A 24,151-nucleotide genomic window follows, 5' to 3' on the forward strand; every position below is an offset into this window, starting at 1 on the left:
CACGGCGAGGCCTCTGTCACACTATCTACAGCGACAACGCACGAACATTCGTCAAAGCGTCCAAGGACCTACAGAAGCTTTGGCGAACAATAAGACACCCCGACGTACTCGCCTTCTTTTCCTCCTCGAAGATCCAATGGAAATTCATTTGCCCGAGCGCTCCTTGGTGGGGCGGGTTCTACGAGAGACTCGTTCGTTCTGTAAAAACCTGCTTAAAGAAGATGCTTGGGCGACGGCTTGTCAGTCGGACAGAGTTAGTTACTCTACTAACAGAAGTGGAGGCCGTGGTGAATTCTCGACCTTTGACTTACGTGTTCAACGACGTGGATGAACCGTACCCCCTATCGGCAGCAGATTTTCTCGTTGGAAGGAGACTGACAACGCTACCACCTTACGAACTGAAAATCAACACCGAGTCTACCAACGATGCACTGAAGAAACTTTGGAGCAAGCGAGAAGATGATATGCAAGCATTTTGGTCTCGTTGGTATAAAGAGTACCTTAATGAACTCAGGAACTTTACATCTAACCAAGCCAAAAGAAATGACTCTTTGAAGAAAGGCAACGTAGTTCTACTCGGGGATAAACAGCTTCCAAGGCAACTGTGGAGTTTGGCCCGCATAGAGGAACTGATCAGCGGACGCGACAGCATTGTCAGGACCTGCTCTTTATGCTTGCCCGACAGCTCTGTTGTGAAGCGGCCCGTACAGCTACTTTACCCGTTGGAAGCCAACTAACGTCATCTGTCGGCGCGGGAGACTGTTGTGACTTCCTTTTCTTCGTCATTCGTCTACAGATGACCAAACATCATCATTATGGATGCTCCTCACGAGCTGACGCGTGCTCACATAGCAGCGCTGGCTCGCCCTCTTCTTTTCTTTTTTTTTGTTTCTAGTTCCATTAAAGCGGTTCATCTTGCAAGACGTGTTTTTGGCTCAATGTTAACCGCGCCGCAGTTGGAAGGCTTAGAGGTCCAACACAGGTTGTCACTTGCATTCTAGTGAAAGTCAAATCCTGCTACTATATTCAAAGTTGCTTCCACTCCCTTTGAAGCAAAAAGAACGACATTTGCACATGACTTGTTTCCATTTAAAAAAATACTGTGCAGGTTAGTTGGGTCATGACAAATATGCTCATTTTTCTTTATAATATGAGATATATACTATTCAAATTTAATTCGAAATTATTCGCTTTGAACCTAAAATTTACTATCTGCGCATGCCTACTCTTTATCAATTCAAAAGGGTTGCTAAACAATAAAGCTTGCTAGGGTTGAAGCTTGGGTTAGTTTGTTCATGGTTGCAACAGGAAAACACACACAGACTTCTGACAGAACACAAGACAACGAAGGGACAGGAACAGTGGTGTCCTCCCTTCTTTTTCTGGTGTTCTGTCAGAATGTTGCGCTGTTTTTCCTTAGTGTCACTAAACAGGCTTGTATGTTCCGAGTAAACAGGTGCACTGTGAAGTGCATGAATCCACTGCATCAGGAAATTGTGTGAAACCAAGTTTCACACAAATTCAGCTCGTATGAACAAAATGAATTGAACAATGGCATTCTTTCTTTTTTCCCCAAGAAGTACCTAGGGTACAAGGTCATACAAAATGACAGACAGAAAGTGCTGATTGTGGCTAGGATTGGCAATGCTGTGAACTCAGTATAGGCTAGGTGAAAGTGTCAGAAGGACCCATGTTTCGTAACCTTTCTGAAACTTTAACCTGCTTTTCAAAAATTTCGAACTGCCTCCCTGACCTTCCCATACACGACCTCTTACTGTTGTGGCTCATATTGCTACAAATGAACACGGAATGACAACAGCCTGCAAAATGCTCCACAGAATTCTTATTATGCGTAGGATTTGCGCAACTTTCTTGCTGGAAACTATGGGGGCCACTTGGTAGGACTTCATGGCTTATTTGCGCTGCCAGGGGCTGGACGAAGGACAAAAGAAATACACACACACAAACGGTGACATGCATTACCCTGTGCATTTCTTTTGTCCTCTCGTCCAGTTTCTTGCTGGGCCTTTCTTTGACAAGCTGGACTGGAAGCTCAGCACGCAGTTTAACACTAACAGCCTAATGGCAAGAAAAAAAGTGCTCTTCCTTCCTCCTTGCAACGCCTGGAGCAGATATCTTTAGCCGATATTTAAGTAGTTCATGTGCTTCGAGACAGTGATAAGGTACAGTAGACTCATTAAACAGAACCTGAAAGGACTAGGAAAACATTCTGCTTAACAAGAGTTCTACAAACAAATACCTTTCCGAACCACTATCACCTCAAACGAATATTTCTCGAAGTACACAAAAAAGACACACGCAAGATATGCAAACAGGAAATAGTTACAATCAAACACATGCTATGGGAATGTAATGCGCAACGCAATAACGAGTTAAGCTCCGAGACCCTATCGCTGAGGTGGGCCACCGCTCTGCGCAGCCACAACCTCGGCAACCAACTCTGGACTGTACAGCAGGGCCGCGAGACGGCGCTGAGACAAGATCTTGACGTCCCATCGTGGGAGACCCGAGCCTGAGTCGCCAAAAATCTTGCAGAAGAGTGCAATAAATACCACCCAACAGGGGTTCCGTTTAATAAGAGATGAACAGGGGTGCAGAATTCAGGTACAAAACCAATCGTATTAAAGGCAGCTGTTTCATTTATGCAGAAATTTTATTTAAGAGATTTCCATTTACTGAGAGTCTGCTGTAATCAGTTTCAAAAGATACTGCACATCCGGCTGTACGGCAGGGCGAATGCAGTTTCAAAAGCTAACCGGGAAACGCATTATGCATACTTTGTAGAACAATTCTTTCCATTGGGTTCCTGGTGACTCAAGTAATATTATGCAAGTGTGACACGACACACTTTTGGACTGTCCATCATCATAACTCATGGCTAAGCTGGGTAGTCTGTTTATTAAATTAGTATGCTACATATGTTCGAAGTTATGGGTCCCGTCTTTCTTGCAACGTCCTAGCCCTTTGGTGGGTTAAAGCGGCTTTCTTACCTGGCGTCAACCTCCGTGGACACTCTGCCGGGGATGATCTTGAGAATCTCTGTGCCGAAGAGGACGACAAGCTTGTCCATGGCATTGGTCACCTGCTCGTCCAGGGTCCTGTGACACAAACACGCAGAGATCACTCAATGAACATTCATCTTCTGATAACTGGAAAGTCCCTGCACAAATCTTCAAAACCAAAACGGTATGGAAGCACTAGAAAACAAGGTTAATAGATGTACACAATCATTTACTTCATTTGTGAATAATGACAGAGGGAAGTGGGCAGCAGTAAAAAGACAAACAGTAGCAAACACCTCTTTCTGAACAAAAAGTAAAATTAGAAATGTGGAGTCATAAGCGAACACCAATGACTATGGTGTTTGAACTGTTTTTTGTTTAGAACACCTCAACAGAAAGAATTTTAAACAAACGTGTGAAGTTAGCAGTTCACTAAAAAAATTTTTAACATAAGCTGAATGACAACTGATGCAGGTGGAAACCTTCCAGTTTTCTTGCCATTAGTAAGAAATGATTGCATTGATTTGTTGAACCTGTTACTTCAGCTAGAAAGATGAAGGCTCATTGATTGCATGAGATGTGCATGCGAGTAGAATTACTGTTGAGCCATACAATTGAAAAACATGGCATAATAATGCACAAATACATCAGCAACTGTACTACATAGATTTAGCTGAAATCAGTTTTCCCTATACCGGGGTGAAAAACTGGGGTGTCCTAAGGATCATAGGCTCAATAAATACAAGCATTTTGCTAGAAAATTGCAAACACTGGCAGGTATGACCACATGGCATTAGGTAACCATCCCACATTAATTTCCACATAAGTTTACAAAGTTTCTTCTATCGCTTCAAGATATGGCTGGTCAACAAATGCACTTATGACACAATATGCTTAGTCCTAAAGTTTGCAGTATTTTAGAGCCGTGGAATATTCATTCATGCTGTGCCAAACATAAAATGCCTGTTTGCTGTGTCGATATGAAGGATCACGTCTTGTTTCAACTAGCCAAGTTGTCACAGAGATAACCGTAGCAAGCGTGCTTCATATAAAATCTTTCATTTTATTACAGTGTTGCAGTGGCACACCGGCCGGGAGGGAAGGAGGGAGTGGTCTCCGAGGTTGTAACCCCCTTTCACCTGCATTGCTCTGTTTACTGGGAGTACAAGTCAAGTTTTCTTGATGTCATTGCAATTAAGGAAGTGGCCTTAAGTCTAATTTTTCTGATCGACTCTAGAAATTTATTGCATCCACTCATTCACCCCTAAACTGAAGAAGTGCAAACCGCACAATATTTTTATTGCACATTTTATTTGCTGCTAGATTCCTCCTGCTGGAGCAAAGAAATGGCATATTATGCAAGGTGCCTGCTTCCACCACCTCAAGTCAACAAATAAAAAGTTACTTAATCAGTTTTTGTTAATTAGTCATGTCAATGTCATTTTAGTAGCAGCAAAGTCTTCCTGCCTCAACATAGAGTTTGTGTGCGAAAATGATAGGAGCCCAACTGTCATAAGATTTTAATAAAAAATCTGCATTGCCTAAAAAAAGACACCCTGTAGAAAAGCATAACCAATGATTACGTGATCATCTCATTCGAAGTAAAGATACATCCACAGGGAAATCAATTATCATTAGCATACATCATGCAGTTCAACCACATCACAGCTTTCAACGCGATGAATTTCATGTGAGCAATCACTAAGTGTTTTCCTTGGTCTCAACACAACTGCTCTCAACCTCTGGAAAAATTTTTTTCTTCTACAGCAAGACTAGTGGCTTTTTCGCATAGCAATGCAATGGAATTCGGCGGACCATTGCGCAACTAGGCCGGAGGCGCATGGGAACATTCAATACCAAATGTCGCTAACCAAGGACATAGCCAGAAATGTCTTTTTTGGGGGAAAGAGAAGTTAAACCACCGTTTCTGTATGCACATGCTTGCGCACGCGCGCATGTGTATGCAAAATTTTAAGATTTGGCATAGCTGGACGGAGGGGGCGGGGGTGGTATCAACCACCACCCCCCGGCTACGCCATGCAATGTCGCTAACATTCCTCTTTTGTCTCCGGTTCAACAGCGCGCGCGAAAGAGACGGCTAGGGACGACCTCACGGGCCCGTTTGATTAGTGCCCGGCGGCACTTCAGGAGGCCCGTCGCAGAGGGCATCCCTCCCGCAGTCGGAGGGGGTGCAGCATCATTGGCAGCGTCCACAGAGAGCGCGCTCCGCCAATGTCTGCCATTTTGTGTCCCCGCGTGCAAAGCTATCACGAGTCACGACAACGTGCACTCAAGTCGCGTTGTTTGCAACGAAGCTGCCGTGTGCAAAAAGCAATACGTTTGCTTGGGCTCCCCGAGATGGCGGTAGTCGTCCACGCTGAAGTACGTACAATGATGAAATGAAATCAGCAGCTGCCGCGTCCTCGCTTTGCCAGCACACGCGCGTGCCTCGGGAAAGAGCAAGCAATTAATAAAATAATTTAAAAGATCCCAGGGCTTTCATATTTTGATGTAAGACTGCTTATACTGCCCTTGGAAAAATGCATTTGCAGCAGTGCAATCGTGTTTAGAAGTGAAGCCGACTTCAGAGGATCGAACCACAAACTTAGTCTCTGTAAGCTGGCTTTCCCACATTGTTTGCCGCAATGAAGCCTACTCATAATAGAGAGTCGTCCGCATTAATTGGAGTACAAGGGGAAAAAAAAAGAAACCAGCAGCTGCCGGGTAGCACATTCTATTTGTGTTCTGCAGTAGCTACGGTACGGCCACGTACAGATAGGAATGGGAAGGCACAGCGCAACTGGGACAATGGACAAGAACACGCAACACACACGAGCGCTTGTCCATTGTCTCAGTTGCGGTGTGCCTTCCCACTGCTGTGAACCAACTTGCCCAGATCAAAGTCTTACTGCAGTATAGTTAGGTGCCTACGAGGCAAGACGAACGGAACCGCAACGGGCATGTGTGTGAGCGCGCGCGCTTGTCACGATGACCGCCGCCGCCGCTTGCTCAAGACAATGTCCTTCACCTTTATCAAAATTCTGTCCCACCTTAGTAGGGTGGCGGCTTGGGCTAGTTGGTAGCTCACGGACGAGGACAAAAGGTACACGAAGACGAGCGCTAACTTCCAACAAGGTTAATTGTGCAGAACACGAAAAGAACAGTACATAGTTTGAAAACTTTCAGGAAGGTCAGTGGCACCACGCCGAAAGCGAAAACAAGCAGTCTCAAGCGTTGAGACTCCACGCTAGACGAATAAAAAAGCACGAAAAAAAAAAAAACGTGGTCAAAGTCTTCCGCTCCCCGAATCCAAGGCCACGACTGCCCCCGGAGAGACGGAAGCTGCCAAGCGCAGAAAACAAAACTAAGGAAAACGCGGCCTAGCAGGAAGCAAAGGAGGGCAGCTGGCAATCGAGACAAAGGCATAAAAATGCATAAAATCGCGAGCGCGCTTAACCGCCCGGAACTGTTGCCGGACTGGAACTGGGCGCTGCGGGCCCACGAGGGAGACAAAATAAAAACGTTCAGAAGCTGATGACTAACGATTGAGAACGCACGAAAAGCTCTAGGTGAAGACATGCGCGGGCAGGCAAGGGCAGCGCCAGCCTGTGTGTACCGTATTTTCACGCGCATAACCCACGCACCAGGAAATGAGCCGCTGTCGTGCCAAACAAATACCGACGGCAATGCATTTCGATTTTTTTTTGCCGCGACTTGGACAGCTTTTTCAATCGAAGTTCATAACAATCGCCACGTACTCTACAGCGTAAATGCCTATCATTGGCGAATATGCACAACACCAAGAAATTAAAAGGAGCGCACGATGCCTGGCACATTGACTGCACCGCTTCCGTAGATGGTGCTTTAACTCGCAGACGCTCGCACAAATACCGCGCTTGCTTTTATAAAAACGTAATGATTTTGCCTGCCCCATATATCGGAAATGAGATCGACGCGTGGCGACCCTGTCTTAGTGACGTTTGGAGCCCGATGAAAGCGATCAGATTATTTTACATAAGCATTATTTCGTGAACACTGTGGACGCACGTAAAACTAAACAGAGCTCAAACCACGCAGCTGCATGTTAGCAAAGCGTTGTCCCGGCCGCAAAGCATTTAAAGAGCGTGTGGGGAGGAAGAAGGGCGTGACGGTGAATGTTGGCTAGTATCCGGGTAAACACGGCACCTGTCCGTCAAGGTCTGCACAGGCTGGTGCGCCGACTCACGAAAAGCGCCTGCGGTTTCGTCAAACGGTGCGTGGCGCAGAAAGCGGAACCGCGGCCGTTCCGCCTTCCTCGTTCTTTCGTAATAACGAACCACGAAATAAGCGATCGTGCAACAAACGGCAAGGTCTCCGAGTCCAAGAAGAAAAAGCGCAAAGTATTTCGTCCGAGATGTGCCAATCGAGTACAGGGCGTGAGACAGCGTACAGTCTGGCCCTGTTGGCAGGAGACGTCCTTCTATAATCGGGGGTTTATCCGGGATTTACCAGACAAGCAGGGGAGGGGGGGGGGGGTACTTTTCTTTTTTTCGTGAGAGATACAGCGAGAGCTCTTTACCTCTACCTGTGGGATGTAAACTCCTGCTGCCGATGGATGTTAATACGACACTAAGGCAAACAAATAAATCAGTTGAATAAAAGGTAATTCTCCAAGGAGAACTGTGGTCGTGAATTCCGGCGCGCGATCGTAGGTTCATTAGTAGAACACGCAGAACACACACTAAAGGGTCAGCGTTCCACTTTTCGAAACTCGCGCCGAAATCTAACGTCGGCGTTACGTCAGTGTGACGTCACGGTTCTCAAAGCCACGGTCGCTCAAGAAAACATCGCCGAAGCTCAAAATTGTTATTTATCTGGCTATTCAGCACCATAATTTAATCAGTTTTCTTGCCGATATACAACTGTACATGCTCTTGAGGACGCCATCAAAATCTATGACGTCGCAGCAAAGTGACGCGCGAACTTCAAGGCGGCGTGACTGGCATGGCGACGCAGCTCAACACATTGCCACACTGTCACTGAGAATGTCACTCCATGGGTCGCATTTTGCTTTTAATTAATAATAGTTAACAAGGCGTACCACTATACATTCCTCAAATAACACTGCAGGTCTAGGAAAGACTGATCTGCTCAATTGAAAATACCTAAACAGCAGGTGTAAACCAAAAGTATCCATGTACATGATCAGTTTTTATTATGAAAAGTTTACCTTTGTAACACACCTATGGAAATCTAATAAGCTAATAATCTTAGCATCAGCCCTATCCCACGCCGCTCACTGGATATGAACTCTCATCGCACCAATCCTTTCCACTTTTTCTCTCGAGTAAATTTCTGCCATGGTTTGGCTAGCCAGAATATCTGTCGTTCCACCAACCCCAATTACGAGGCCCTGCAATCTCGTTCACAAAGAATCTGATATGCTCAAGAGTTGAAATTTTAGCTTGTTGATACATGTTACTTTACCAGGGTATCGTTAAAACAGTGAGACAAGAATGGTAACACATGGTAGATTCCATGAAAGATAAAAATGGTGCATACTTGATGTTTCCGATTTTCCTGATAATGTTGTATGTTGTGCACATATGACTGCACAGCACGAAATCACAGTTCGTTTTCAAATAAAAAATTTTTTCAACACAGGAAAATTCTGCAAGCGTCGCCGGTTGACGAAGACCATTTCACGAAGAGTGCATTTTCGTAAATTCGCAACCATGCTGGAAGCTACTGAAGCTATATATTACAAATATATTTCTTTTTAGCGGAAGTAGAAGTAAAGAGGAAATAGCTCTTATCATTTCATGGAATTCTGAGCAAATTATGTATTTTTAAAAATTCCCGAAAAAGGCTGCGTTTGGTGGATAACAATGCATGCATAAACATGCATAAACAAGAAGAAGGCCATGAAGCGACTCACTTTCCGTGGCTCTTGCCGTACTTGACCGCATCGTCAACCAGGTGTGCGTATTGGGGAAGCTTGGAGGCAGCCAGGATGAGAGAGGGATTAGTTGTGGCATCCGTTGGCTTGTACTACTTCATCACTGCAGGCGGCCAGAGTAAGGTAGGCGAACAAGTTCATATTTGACAAGTTGTGCACGTATTATGCGCCTCCAGCTACAGGCTCCTTGAAATTATTAACGAACGCAAATGAAATTTAATGCCATTGTTATCAAAATTCTGACTTTTTGTTGGCAAACAAGTTTAGTGAGAATCCAAAAAGGTGAAGAGAGAAACTTGTCAGGAGACAAAAAAACAATCATTCACAGGGTGTTGGAACGATATATTTTTCGTTTCAGTTTTAGTTTTGTTCCGCCGCAAAAAGTTGCGATTTTTGATGTATAGTTACTTGCCCTCCTTTTAAGAAAGTGGGACAGGGGTAAAACGCGTTCCTCCCACGTTCTTCAGAGGTGCGGAAGTAACTGTACCACGAATTCCTACCAACTAGCACAAACCAGTTTACCCTTCAAAGTCATAGTATTCATTTTCTCAAAAGTCAATTACAATTTTTTTTAGAGGGCTCAATGCTTTGTGTTAAGGGAGTGAGCACGATCTCGGAAGCAGCACGTCACTGAGTGTGCTCTCTGATGTATGAGACCGCTGTTCTGATAAAAAAATCGCCAGGCCTGCATGGAACACTCAGCAGAGTCACAGCGAAAAGCTGGAAGAGCGGCCTTTCTAGAGCCCGGTGTAGACTCTCTTGGGGCAACTAATACCATGTAACTAATACACATGCAAGGTACCCACAATGCCACAAATCATCGTAATTTTTCTCAAGTAGCGAAGCATCCATTATGCCGTTTTCGTCATTCCTCGGAGAATCGTGGTACCCGCTACACATCTGCAAGGCATTATGTGCACTTTGTGCTGTGGCTTATTACGATGAATTATGGCTGAGCCTTTTGTAACAGGTTGGAAGCATTTAACGACTGACTCGTTGCGCAATTCGCATTGTGTGATGAAAGGTTATTTTACTCAGGGCTTAAGGTTTCCCTTCATTGGAGGGGGGGGCCCTCAGAGGGCGGTGATCTATATACATACATACATACACAAATACATACAGCCCCTCCTTAAGAAATGTAAGGGGGGCCGGGCTTCCCCGGGCCCCCCCTGACTTTACTCTTCTGCCACGCTATATTACATATGTTAACACGATTCCTTGCCTGACATGACGCCTGTATAGAGTATTTTTGCGAAGGAGTTACAAGCACCAGCATGACACTGTGTTGGAAATTGGAATACTCTACTGATAATAGAATAGATAGTTTTGGTTACGTTTTTGTTCCGTTCTGACACACTGGTCATTCACATGGAATGCATGACATCAAAGTAGCCCAGGTGGGTTTCATAGAAAAAAAGCATTTCAGTTTATGAATATTTTGTCTTTGTATGGTGAATGAACTCAAGACCGATTCCTTGTTCCAAATAGCACAGGTTCTAAGCTATGCACTGAGCTTGTTTGTCTTGCCTCAAAATATGCCTTGCCACAAAAATTTAATCAACATATCCGAATGTGTACATTTAATACTGAGTCTTGCACCCTTAATACTATGAACAGATGCGTGCACTGTTAGTGTTTGCATCTGACAAACATTCCGTCCCTTTCTCAGCATCAGGTTATGCCCTGGTTGATATTTTTTCAGTTAACTGCAGCCAATTTAAAATACTGCACACATATTGATAACCAATTAATTATAAATGATAGAGAGTCGCAAGACCAATAACAGATAATAATTGTTGGGGTTTAACGTTCCAAAGCCAAGATATGATTATGAAAGACATACACCTCAGTGGAGGGCTCCGGAAATTTGGACCACCTGGGGTTTTTTAACGTGCACCTAAATCTAAGCACACGGGCCTCAAGCATTTTCTGCTCCGTCAAAAATGCGGCCGGCACGGCCGGGATAAACCAATAACATATGTATTCACATTTACTTTTCACATTCCATTTTCCACTGAAAGTGTGTTATACAGTAAAAGCTCGTTAATTCGACTCTCGTTAATTCGGAAAATCGGTTAATTCGGACACGTCATCTGGTCCCTGTAAATATACCCATCACTCTATGAGACTGGGCGCTCGTTATTTCGGACAGATTTGACCGCAAATCGGATAATTCGGCGACTTTCGGGCCGCTGGCGAGGCTCGAAAACGAAAAAAGAACAATTCGGAACAGAAGTGAAGCTCAAACGCAGCATCGCCATGGACATCAATTGTCGACTTGGCTTGACTTGAGACTGCCAGACTGGTTGAACGCCTTTTCTTCGCGTGTGCTTTCTTTGTTCCCGTTCGTGTGCTGCATCGTTGAACGTCGTTTTATCGAGGAACGATTCAGTACGGCTCCTTTAGCTTGATTGTTGCTGGTGCTTTTGTGCTGACTTTTCGTGTGAACGCACTCTCCGCCGATGGCAACGCCGGCGAAGCGGCCTAAGTACGAGGCGAAGGACTTCACCACCAAAGTAGAAATCTTGCGTGCGCTGAAAAATGGGCTCTGCCGACAAGAAGTTGCTCCTGTGCCACGACGTCGGCGAACAATACGACGTGAGTCTCCTGAGCGCAGTTAGCATTCTTGCGTATGTGTGGCAGAACACGCCTGCGCACGCCATTGCCAACTGTTTCAGGCACAGTGGCTTTGTTGTACCCGACTCCAGCGATGCCGAAGTGTCGCCGGACTACGGTGCCGACGTTGGGCAGGATTTCGGAAGTGTTATGCCTGATGCAGTGACACTAGAGGATTATATCGGCATTGATGATGGCGTTGCCACTGCCGGCTGTCTGACTGATGAGCAAATCGTCAAGGAAGTGATGCATGGCAACGAATCCGAGAACGAAGAGCCTGAAGGAGCAGCCACACGGGCCCCCTCGCACTGTGAAGGAAGTCGCGGAGGCCCGCGTCGTCCTTGAAGAATTTTTTGGCACTGCAGACAGCATGCGAGCTGCTGAGCACCTTAAAGGGCTCAGAAAAATTGTGTCCGCGCGAATTTCTGCTCGAAAACAGACACACATCCGCGATTACTTTGTAAAGTAAAGGTATGTTGAAAAAACTTGCATTTATTGTGTTTATTTTGGACCATTCGATAATTCGGACATTCGGTTAATTCGGACATTTTTTCCGGTCCCTAGAAATCCGAATTAACGAGCTTTTACTGTACTACTGAGGCAGTTGACTGTGCTAACGGATTCATTATCATTTCCATCCTTTGAGTTCATTCAGTTGGACAATTTTGCAGGGTGGCTAGCTTCACTTTAATATCCCATATTTTCCTGTAAATTAGATGCTGTACAAAACATTACACATTATGTCATCATAGTTATGATAATGTTTTTTTACAAGTATTTACTGTAAGTGACCAAGCTAACTGTATTGTTCACGAGTTGCAATCAACACCTTTCCTCAATCAAGGTAACATCTCGCATGTGATTTCTGTCAAACACTTTTAGTGGCCATAGTTTCAAGCCCCATAAGAGCTGCTAACATGCACTCCAGTAATGAATAGGTTGCATTAATAATAGAAAAATTTCCACACATATCTGATCGTGTATGCATGACCACAACTGAATACTTTCTTTTGTTAGCATAGCCATGTTCAATGGTCAGTGACTGGTTCTGTGAACTGGCATCCATCATAGGCGCCACACAGCACTATGTTTAGCTATTACAATTGCTGATCCAATGAAATATGCATGTTCAGGCGTAAAGATTCTTAATCAGCATAAAGATCTTTGCAGCATATAACAGCCATTTATTAAGTTGTCTGCACAGCATTCACCTTACCATTTTACTGTTCTTGTGCTATGCACTTTTTGGATAGGGATAAGATGGACACCAGCAACGCACAGGAATACACAAGTCTACAGTCGAGCGCAACTGGTTCATAATGAGATCAATGAACAGTCTTGCTCGAGTATAAAACCAGCCGATAGTTTGCACTTTACCTTGTCGAGACTATAGGTGAGAGCCATAAGCTGAAACTGGGGGACAAAGTAACCGACAAAGAGAAGATCCAACTTCTAGCTCGACTTTATTGCGAGACCACCAAAATTTCAAGTCAAGCGAAAGAACAAGAGGAACACCCGATTAAAGAAGACATGGTGTTCAGCAAAACTGCACTTTTTAGCTCTGTGCATGTGCCACTGTGTCAACTTGCGTATTCATTCATCATCAGTACCAATCTTATCAGGGTGTCTACTGAGTTGACATTTCTAAATTCCCTGAGTTTTCCAGGTTTTCCCTGAGTGTTTTTGCTAAAATTCCCTGAGTGAAACAGAACTTTGTTTTATGTCAAGATGGGTAGAGACCATATCGCTCGGTGATGTCACTCTCTAATACGCATGTCAGAAAATGAAAACAACTTAATCCCATTTGAATAGTACATAGAACAGATAAACCTCAATATAGCGAAGTTGGTAAAAGCGGCAACTCACTTCGTTATACTATCGAAACTTCGTTAAACTGAAATTCGACCTTTCATGCAAGGCATAGTTACTGAAGGATTAATCTTAAACTGAAAATGCCACAAGAATGCTCGACTAATATGGCAACATGAAAAAACGTTTTTTTTTTAATTTTTTGCGTGAAAAAAAAGTCAGTTTCGCCGCAAGGGCGAAGCAATGAATGCAATAGCAAGAAACTAATGCTATACGAAGTGAGGCTCGCCAATGGATACTCTCAGTTTGAACAGCGCTCCTGTTGCAAAGGCGGCCGAAGCAGCGAAGGAAACTAGCGTGCTTCAAGTGTCGACACTTGATAGTTCGCGCTCATCTTCTGTTTGTTCGTTTAGCGGCGTCCCCTGAGCTCGAGTGACTTTCGTACGCTCCGTAACATGAGCGCGGACATCATGGTGAAAGCTCGAAACATCCCTCTTCCCCTCACCACAAGAAAACCGCGCGAGCAGACAGCGGAACGGCAAGGTTCTCCCTGCGCAAATAGAAGAAGAAGCGAGCGAGTTCGCCGACGACTTTTAAATGCGCCCGTCGCGCTCCTTGCGCCATCTCGCCGGTAATGAAGAAACGCTTATAAGCGCCGGCCGTCTCTGAGCCCGTCCAGCGGTAAAGGGTGTGTATATAATGCTCGCCGTTAGCTACGTGGAGGATCTGCGTTTCGTGGCGTAGTGGTTAGCGCCACTCGCTGCGGAGCAAGAGGTCCCTGGTTCGATTCCGCGCTTCGGAAGCATTTTTCTGAATTATTTTTCTTTGGGGCTTTTATATATATATATATACATACTTATACATATAGGGTGCATGACGGCGACGGCAAAATCCAGCCGAGACTGTCCATATAATTGCTATCGCAATAAAAATCAATTTTGTTGAGCCTGAGATGCAGCAATCACGGATGCCTTGCCAGATTGTCACATGTAAAGACGAAACAAATGCAGGTTTAATGCACTGTGGAATTGCTCTTGTTCTGCTGCTGCGGGTTGTTGTCAAATCCTGGCGCGTTGCCCACAGCAATGCAACGCCTTTGCTATCATGTTGCCCAACCGAACCATTTGCTCTCCACAAACGCACAACATTGAAAACCATACCACGTTAGAAAAAAAGAGTCACAGTTTCACCGTGAGAGCAAAATAGTAAATCCGATAGCAACAAATGAATTTTATATGAATATAGGCTAGCAGCTCGCTCCTTCAGGAAACGCAGCCGCTGCACTAACACAATTGCCCTATCTATGGCTCAGGGGCGGATTCAGGTACATAATGGGGGGGGGGGGGGGGGACAAAGGCTGAAGCCAACGCTCAGCACTGCATTTGGTGGGTCACGCATATTTACAACAGCCCAGAGGGGATTATGGCGGTGCCTAAGAAGCCTTCGTTGGAAATGTGCATAGGGAGCAGGAAAGGGTAGAGCAATGAGAGGCAGAGAGCAGGGACAAGATTCTAGGTCCATTCGATTCACCCTGCACTATCTGAACTGGTTCATGGTGGTGACGTCAGAGTGCCGTCGTCGTGCAGGGAACGTTTCAGAAAGTGCAGCAGCAACGAGATGCCGAAACGAATATGAGAGTGCAGATGTCGTGCAAGCCCTCTGCTACGGTCGGCTGTCTCGCGAATTGTGAAGGTTGTGATTCGTAAAAGTGGCCGCCGCTTACGCTGCCTGGCATTTCAAACTACCGGAAAACATTCACTGAAGTATTCGTTGGGCGCCGTTAAAATAGCCACGAATGCAGTCGGCTACGTCGTCTGCTGCGGTTACAGCCATCTTGTGCTGCACGGACTCGGCACTACCTCACGAGTAAGTGCAGGGAATTCGTGAACTGGTCTTGCACGACGGCTGCACTTTTTCGAAACGAATACCGCGGTGCCGACGCCGCCATGTTGAACTCGTGAAACGAATGCCGGAGTGCAGCGCCACTGTGAACCAGTTCACGAAGTGCAGGTGAAACGAATGGACCTTCTATTTACCCCTTTTGGACAGTGGCAGGCAAAGCAACCTGACAAAGGGGGCAAACTCGACAAGCAGCCTGACAAAGGAGGTGGACGACAGGCACTGAAGGGAGGGGGCGGGGGCTGGCTTAGGGGGGGGGGGCGATCGCCGCTACCGCCCCCCCCCCCCCCCTGGGATTTGCCACTGCTATGGCTTCAACGGAAGTTTTGCAATTAGAGCACAACACCTACAAAGTTATGAGCTGTCTGCTGGTCCCCACTAAAGATACCGCGGCGCACGCGACCACGCCCGCTGGTACAAAGTACGCACTTCCTGTCGGACTCACGCAGCCCCCCCCCCCCCCCCCCACCTTCCCAACGCGCCAGCTCCTATCTCCATGTGCCCATCGCGCGAATGAGACGGTCGGCTTTAAGCCTCGTTCGTCGGCAGCGCTCGCGCACTTTGACTCGCACATGGAGCATACGACGCGCGGGGTGATGGAATCGCGATTTGGACTTGATAAGGAAGATCATGGCGAAGGCAAAAAATTCGCGTTGGAGTGTCTATATAATTGCTATCGCAAAAAAAAAAGCAATATAGTTGCGGGCTGAGATCGCATGAGAGCACGGCAACAGCCTGAATTACGGCACATCCGATTATGGTGGAAACGTTACTGTTTTCCGACATCACGCGCCGAATCGAGCATGTGGGACCCGTGCCGGTGTCGCGAATTTCGGTCGCCGCTATGCCATGGCTATGAAAAGTTTTGTAATTCGGCTTTTTAGCAAACATCCACGAAATTTCAGTCGACCGCCTAAAACTTGTTTCAGCAGCAGTGCCCTCATCGGGAAAAAAAAGAAAGAAAAAAGCTTTCACTTGCTGTGAATGGGCCCGTTAGTTACGCTAGCTCTCGCCTGGAAACTTATTATATTCTTCACGGAGTCCTAAATAGCATCTTTGAAGCTCGGGATCGGAGCGAGTGAGCTCTCCGATAACAGCCAACAAAAGCGTCTTTTTTCTCGCCGATCGGGGTGGCTTGCCAGATACGAGCCTTGTCGAAGACATCCGCTTCCTGCACGATCGCGATCGCTTGCAAGATAACTCAAGCTCGTTACATCTACTGCTACCGCTTCTACAACTAATCATGCTTGTTACTTGACACGCGGCGATAACAAAAACACCATATCGGGCGCTAACGCACAGCACGCGCGAGAAAGATGACAGAACTACACCGCGTACTCACAGAACACCCTGACAACATTGCGCGATCCGATGTGTCGTGGTTCGCGGTTCCCGCACGCCACGCATTAGCCGGATTCTCTCCCACTTCACCGCTCCGAAGGCGATGACAGCATCGAGGTGCGCCACTTCCCCGCAGCCGCAGCGGCCGTTTGATTTGAAAAATGCGTTCACAAAATATCAAGCAAGCGCTACCCCGACTTTCGTCGCCTTTCAATAAAGTTACTGTGGATTTTCCCTGATGGGAGCACAATTTCCCTGAGTTTTCCCTGAGAATTTCCAGACTACCCAAAATCCCTGAGAATTCCCGGTTTTCCCAGTCGGTAGACACCCTGCTTATCCTTGTTTGAAAAGTGCATAGCCCAAGATGCACGAGCTTTGCTTACTAAACAGCCAAACTCGCTGCTCTTTTTGAAGTTACTAGACCTTGTGTTGAAGAGAATTACAGCTAATGTACCACCTAGTCATAGCCTCATTTCTTTAATTTACCATAGCAAATTGCACATACTTTTAACCTAGTTATCCAAAACAAAAACTGTTTATTTAGAAAAGCTCCCACCGTTCAATGCCAGTCTTAGGGGCATTCCAGCAACCCGTTTGTCGACATTGTTGTCAATTTCATCTTTTGTGCTCACTCCTACAAATAAATTGAAATTTTTAGAATAATTTGTTGAGGGAACAGCCTGTACGAGTGCGCACTGACATAAAGGGCCACATAGACCACCAAAAATAAAAGTCTGCAATATAATGCCGCAGGTACAAATTGGTGCATGTTTTCATCAAAGGTGCAGCGTTCTTGTATGCCAATAATTGAGAGAAAGATAAGTTATAGAAGAGCTTTCCGATAACCACACATGCAAAACATGTCAGGCGAGTGCGTTAAAAGCAGAGTATAAATAACAGTAACACCTTTACTGCGGCCAAGGGGCCGGATAACAAAACGAAACCGCAGGTGTGCCTGCCAACGGAATTTGAGGAGGAACGGTGCCGGTGTTACAGCGGGAAGTAAAAGAAAAAGACTGCACCCAGCGGAGGAGTTGCTTGCGGGAAAAACACGTCCGATTAAAGTACAACGATAAAGAAAGAGAGGGTGCCACGCCCACTCAAAGGCAAATAAGCGATAGCGAAACCACCGGCACTTCAAGTTTCACCGTCTCCTTACAAAGCTAACGACTCGAAGGACACCCGGCCGATAGGATTAGGATCTTTTTCTCGCGACCTCTGCAGCGGTCTGCCGATCACAGCCACTGATAAGCGTTGAATTGCCGCACTCCACATAGCAAGTTCCCGGCTAATATAAGACTCATGACAAGACGGGTCAAGCTAGCGCAAGAGGCCGTGAATGTATCTGTAGACGTCGGGGCATCGCAACAGGAGACCGGCTTTTCCGCAACAGGAATTTCCAGGCGGATGCGACGAACGCCTCACAACAGGAAAACATTCGATGGTGTCCGGTTAAAACTTCACAGCAGTCGGGTTATAACACACCGCCCTGTAATACAGCTTTCGGCGGGTCGGTGGAGCGTACGATTGGAACTCAATGCACTGCACAGCTACTAACGGCAGTCCCCGACAGGTAAACTACAGCAAATGCAAGGGAAATCGGGGGCACGTGGTACGAGACGATGTCGTCACACTTTTTTTTATTATTGTTTAGTTTCTCTGGCGGCGGCTACTACGGGAAGGCATGGTCACGCACCTTCGAAGTCTCCCGTATCGGCGACTACGGTGGTGATCTCCTTCAGCTGGTCGAGAGACGAGGCCATCTTCGCACGCTTGATAGTATCGGCGCCAGTCATAGCGAGTTGCCATAGAATAAAGAACCAGTTTAGAGAAGGGAAACTGTAGCCTTGACAACGGTACGAAAGATAAGCAGCGGTAGCGCATGGAACTACCGAAGGCACCCAAGAGATGGCGCTGCGTAAACAGGAAGCGGAAAACAAAATTTATTGTTTATTTAGGTAGAAAAAAGCAAATGGCTGCCTTTTTTATTCCGTACCTGGTGCGTATGCGCATACGCGGGTGCCTCGGCTGGTTTTTTATTCTATCCTTTTTAAACAGAAGTGGACGAAAGAGGCCGGGACTCGTGTAAGGCTACGGATGTCTCGTTATCTTTCGCCCGCTTGTTTTGAGCGCGTCGATGCGCCGTGCAGCATGCCAAAGCGCCCTTCGGAACGCAGTACCTGTGCGTACGAAGGTTACATGGAACCGAAAGGCATACATTGGCAACTGGCACCAGTAAGAACAATTCACGAGTGAGTAGAAGAAACGATAATCTTTATTGACAGTGAGCAAGCGGTAAAAGGCCCTTGTTCAGACATCGTGAGCTCGTAAACGACTAGCCTTCGCAGTACTTCAAAGAGACAAAACAAATTAGATGACGTACAGTGGTGAGCACACTTAGGGTGAACACGCGAGCGCGTGGACAACGGCACTGTCGGCGCCGCGAAACGGTCATCGGCGGAAACATTGCGCATGCGCATCATGCGTTCTACGAAATACTCTTTCCACCGCGCGCACACAAGCGTATCCCCAACAAGCATATCTATGACGCAGTGCGCGTGGTGGAAAGAGTGTATCTGAAAGCACATGCTGCGCATGTGCAATGTTTCCAACGATGGCTGTTACGCGGCGCTGATAGTGCCGTCGGCCACGCGCTCGCGTGTTCACCCTAAGAGTGCTCACCGCTGTACGTTTGTTGCCCGTTTCCACCGTCAGCTAGCGCTCACAATAACCAACTTGTATTGTAGGACAGGCGTAAAGCATCAGCATTTTTTTGCTACAGTTTTTAGTACTTGCTTTCAACGAGTACGCCTGAAGACCCCCGGGTTTATTGTTATTACAACGTATTGCGGTCAGGCTGAGAATACCAAGCAGGTTCACGCAAAGAAATCACATTATAGTGGATGCCTACAGAATGGCAGAAAACATGAGCATTTTAACACGTGATACCGATGAAATAACCCATAAATGGGATATATGCAAGGCCTCAAAGAAGTGCAGAAATACAGAGAAGGGAGAAACGATTTTATATACCGGTCATTCTTGTATTGTGACATCGCCGCTGGAAAGTAGGCTTCATCAACAGTCTGGCCAAGTCGTGCTCATGCCATCGCATAATTCACTCGTTCATTTGAGCCCACCAGACTTGCAAGTACAAGTGAAATAGCAGCTTTGTTCATACGTGTTAGCATACAACTCAAAAGCAAGAACAGTGAAGTGTGATATGCTAACGAGGTCACAAAGCAGAAAGAAAAACGCTGAGCTTGGAAGTACGTGTACCTGCCATCGTCGAGGAACCTGTGGAAACTGACGCCTTCGCTGGTATCGCAGCTCCTACGGCACCATACAGTAGCACACCGACTGCCCACCATAATTGCAATGTGATTACATCGGTGAATTAAAAAACTTTCATGCGTATTTTAGACAACATTAACGATAGAATTCGCAAGAAAACGGGGAGCAACAAACCAGCTGCCAACCATCGGACGATAACTGCGCACATTCTGCGCGTTATCTGCGGCACCCGAGACGCAGCGGCGCACTTTTTGCGCTTCGTCACGGCCGCGTCTCGTGCGCGCGGGTGGCAGGAGACGGTAGGTGGGGTAAAGCGTTCGGTTCACCCATATAGCCGCTTAAAACCGGCTTGACTTGGCTTGAAGTGTATAAGTAGGTGGCGGCAGAGTAGCGTTCAGGCCGCCGTTTATTTCTGCGTGGTGTGGTGGGTGTTGGCAGAGAAGGCACTACTGGTGTTGGTTTTGAGCGTGAACTGTGTGCGCGCGAACCGCCTCTGGCCGTGGTGTAACCGTGGGGACGTGGTCGCGTTGTGTAGAGTGTTGCAGAAAGTTATTCATGTGCAAGTCGTTGCCGCTTTTGTTTCTGCGATGTCCCCGTGTTCAGTGGACCGCCGCCAAATCTATAAGCAACGATAACGAGCGTGAGATAAAGGCCATGTGTTATGCGATTTGTGAATGTCTGTAATAATTGGTTCTTGATGGAGAGGAAGAACGGAGTGTCTAGCGTTACATCTAGACGTAACTATAGGAGCCGTTGCAGTTACGTCTGGACGTAAGAATAACAAGTCTTAAAGTTACGTCCAGCGTGAGATTAGACGCGCCGAGCCGATCGGCTCTAGTGGCGCAGCGGGCTAGCTAGTACGTGTCGTACTCAGATCTGCGAGGACGTTGGTTCGAACCTCGCTGTTGTCCTTCTCTCTTTTTTTTTATTAAGTGCTCCACGGGCGCCGTAATATTTTTTGTTTAAGGAAATCGCCTTGGTGGCAGCGGTGGACGCCCCAGCCCACGTCGTTAGCGCTCCGTACTCTTGCTGTAGTGACACGAGCCACTCGAGCAAAACAGTGGAGCGACGACGGCGCACCGCGAAGCGACAGCGTCCCAGTGACACGAGCCAACCACTGAGACTGGCAAGATAATTATTAAACTTAAGTGCGCACTGTGAATCACACGGTGGACGTAACTTTAGCAGCCGATTATGGCTCCATGCGTCGTCTGCTAGCCACACCGTGTTCGCTAGTGTGCGAACGTCCTGCGCGCGTCCTCAGAGGGCAGCCTATTCCGTTGTGTTAGCACAGCATCAAATGCTTGTACGTATGTCTGCACGATATAAACAAGCATTTCAATTTCCAAGGCTTGTATGCAGACTAATAAGTGAGGAAGACACGCAAATTGGGCGAGTTGGTGAGATTCCATGGTAAAAATATAAAGCAGCGCTTTTTTAAACACAAGACGAAGGAATGGAGGGACACATACGTCTCTTCTTTCCTTCGTCTTGTGTTTAAAAAAGCGCTGTTTTATATTTTTATTAAGTGAGTGCATGCACGTGTCGGTATGGAGGTGTGAATGCAGAATTTTTGAGACACAATTATTATTTTATTTTATTTATTTAATACCCATAGCGCCCATACATGCATTACAGTGGGGGGGGGGGGGGTGTACAGAAGGACAAACATGAAAGTTGCAGGTGCAAATGAAAATGTAGATTATTCTACGCCGACACAAACGTACACAGCTGCGTCGAACACAGCTATAGCATCAAAAATGTCGTATACATTGGGAAAACAATCTAAAATAAACAGAAAGCACAGTGATAATAGTTAATGGCAATGCGAACAGTAATTACAACAAAGCGCGGCAGTGGTAAATATATAGTACAGCACAAGATGCAAAGGAAGCACTAAAAGAAAACAACACAGTTTACAAATGGGATACAGTATAGATCATGGTGATTACCAGGCGTACGCATGATTTCTTTAAGGCTCAGTGGTCAAAAGATTCAATCATTTTTATTGCAGAAAAGAATGCGTCATTAGACGAAATTCCTACAATTGTGGAAGGAAATCGATTCCTCTGAATGATAGTTCTGGGAAAAAAAGAGTTGCTGAAGGACGATGTATTGCATTTATATTCTCTTATCTTGTGTTCGTGATCTTTGCGTGCTGATGTGTAGTGAGGCCGGTTAATGTATACGTCACGGGGAATTCGAGTATGAAAATAATATATGCTGTGTAATAGCTTCAGTCGAAATGACGCTCTGCGCATGCTGCAGAGACTTCCATTTTAATATCGCCTTCGATTCCGTTGCACTAAACTGTCTGTCATACATGGGTACATTAAGCACATATCTTGCCGCCATGGACTGAACTTTTTCTAATCTTTCTTTGTTTGATGCTGTTGAAGGGTCCCACACGCAGCACGCGTATTCCAGCACTGATCTTACGTATGTTTTATATAATAACTCCCGGGTTTGCTGTGGAAATGCACGTGTATTTCGTCGCGAAAATCCCAAACTCCGACAAGCTTTACCTACAGTATAATCCACATGCCGACTCCATGATAAAGAGGGGCAAAAGTAAACGCTTAGGTATTTGTATTCGCACACCATTTTTACCGGTGAGCAGTTTATAGTGTATTCGAATTCACCTGGACTTTCTTTTTTCTGGTGAACCTCATGCACACCGTTTTTTAAGCTTCAGTTTCATTTCCCATCGCTCACACCATGCGTTTATCGCACATAAGTCGTTTTGGATCACTGATCAGTCGGTTTCAGAGGTAATTTTGCGGTATAATATGCAGTCGTCTGCAAATAGCCTAATATGATATTGTACGTTTTCGTTAATCTCATTGATATAAAGTAAGAAAAGAAGGGGTCCCAGAAGCGATCCCTAAGGCACCCCTGACGTAACATCAGTTATTGCAGACTGTTCGCCGTTTCAACTACGCATTGTCGCCTCTCACGTAAATATTCAGCAACCCATGCAATAACTTGGGGATTAATGTCAAAGCTGGACAGTTTTTGCAGTAATAAGTAGTGCGAAACGGTGTCGAACGCTTTCTGAAAGTCGAGGAAAATACAATCAACCGAAGAGTTATCGTCCAGTGCTGCTGCTAAAACATGTGTGAACTCTATTGTGTGACGCACGATAGTTCATGTCAAAATCCGTGCTTGTTTGAGTTCAATAAAGAATTACTATCTATATGCTTAACAATGGCGGTATATAAAACGTGTTCAAGAATTTTGCAGCACACAGAAGTGAGTGAAATGGGGCGGTAGTTATTGATAACGTTGCGCGGGCCAGATTTATGTATAGGAGCAACCAATGCCATTTTCCAATCAGTCGGGAGAGAACTGTGTTTTAAGGACTTTTCGTAAATGACTGTTCGCAATCTCGTGAAGTGTTGGCGATTTAGAAATCCTTGTGATACCAAGCATGAACTATAGTCTGCAAAGGCCGGTTAGCAGTAAAAAAGACCTCAAGTCACGCACTTCTAGAGAGGTACACGGATTCATGCAAACAGAAAAGCATAGTGCACAGAGTTCCACTTCAACTAATAATTACACAGAAAATACAGGCTTTTTTTTTTGTAGCCGCTACAGCAAGAAGTATATTGGTTCAGTCGCACAACACCATTTATATTGTAGTATGGGCAGAACACAACCTATATAAGCACGTACAAATAAAGCAAGAAAAAAAAAAACATCGAGCACAGTGGAAAACACGACTGTCGCCGAAGGCCAGTATACCCCATTGATTGGCGGATTGCACTTCTCACACACGTAATAGGAACGTTAGGACGGCTTCGTGCATTAATGTGGCAATTGAGGGCGTATATACCACCATTGGGCTGTACTCAACGCGCTTTCTTGGATATGTGCAACACTTAATTGGATATGTGCCGCCGACCGCCTAACGCCGCGACGGTGAGCCCAACCTCGCACCAATGTGTTGCGAGTAGGCCTAGTAAGGCTGCACCAACATAACTGGACGGAAGGAGGCTTTCTAAAGACGGCATTTATGTGTACACACGCGGGGCAGCTGTGCCGATTGTTATTGTATGGACGTAACCCTAGTGGACGTGTGATACATCAACACGGGCACGCAAACCGTACTTACATCAAGTTCGATGGAGACCTGCAGTATTTCACTTTTATTTCACTAACCGTGATTGCCCCAAACTGAGGTTGACCGCCTCAACGAAGCTAAGGAAAAGGCAGCACCCGAGACGATGGC

At 46.0% G+C, this 24,151-nt stretch overlaps 1 pseudogene; it reads right to left on the bottom strand.

Annotated features, from left to right (window-relative positions):
- LOC119377854 (probable transaldolase) overlaps nt 1-18,427 on the bottom strand; it is a 33,164-nt pseudogene extending 14,737 nt beyond the window's left edge.
- Between the last annotated feature and the right edge of the window lie 5,724 nt (nt 18,428-24,151).

The sequence above is a fragment of the Rhipicephalus sanguineus genome, unplaced genomic scaffold (assembly GCF_013339695.2).
Source record: "Rhipicephalus sanguineus isolate Rsan-2018 unplaced genomic scaffold, BIME_Rsan_1.4 Seq5869, whole genome shotgun sequence".
Classification (NCBI taxonomy): domain Eukaryota; kingdom Metazoa; phylum Arthropoda; class Arachnida; order Ixodida; family Ixodidae; genus Rhipicephalus; species Rhipicephalus sanguineus.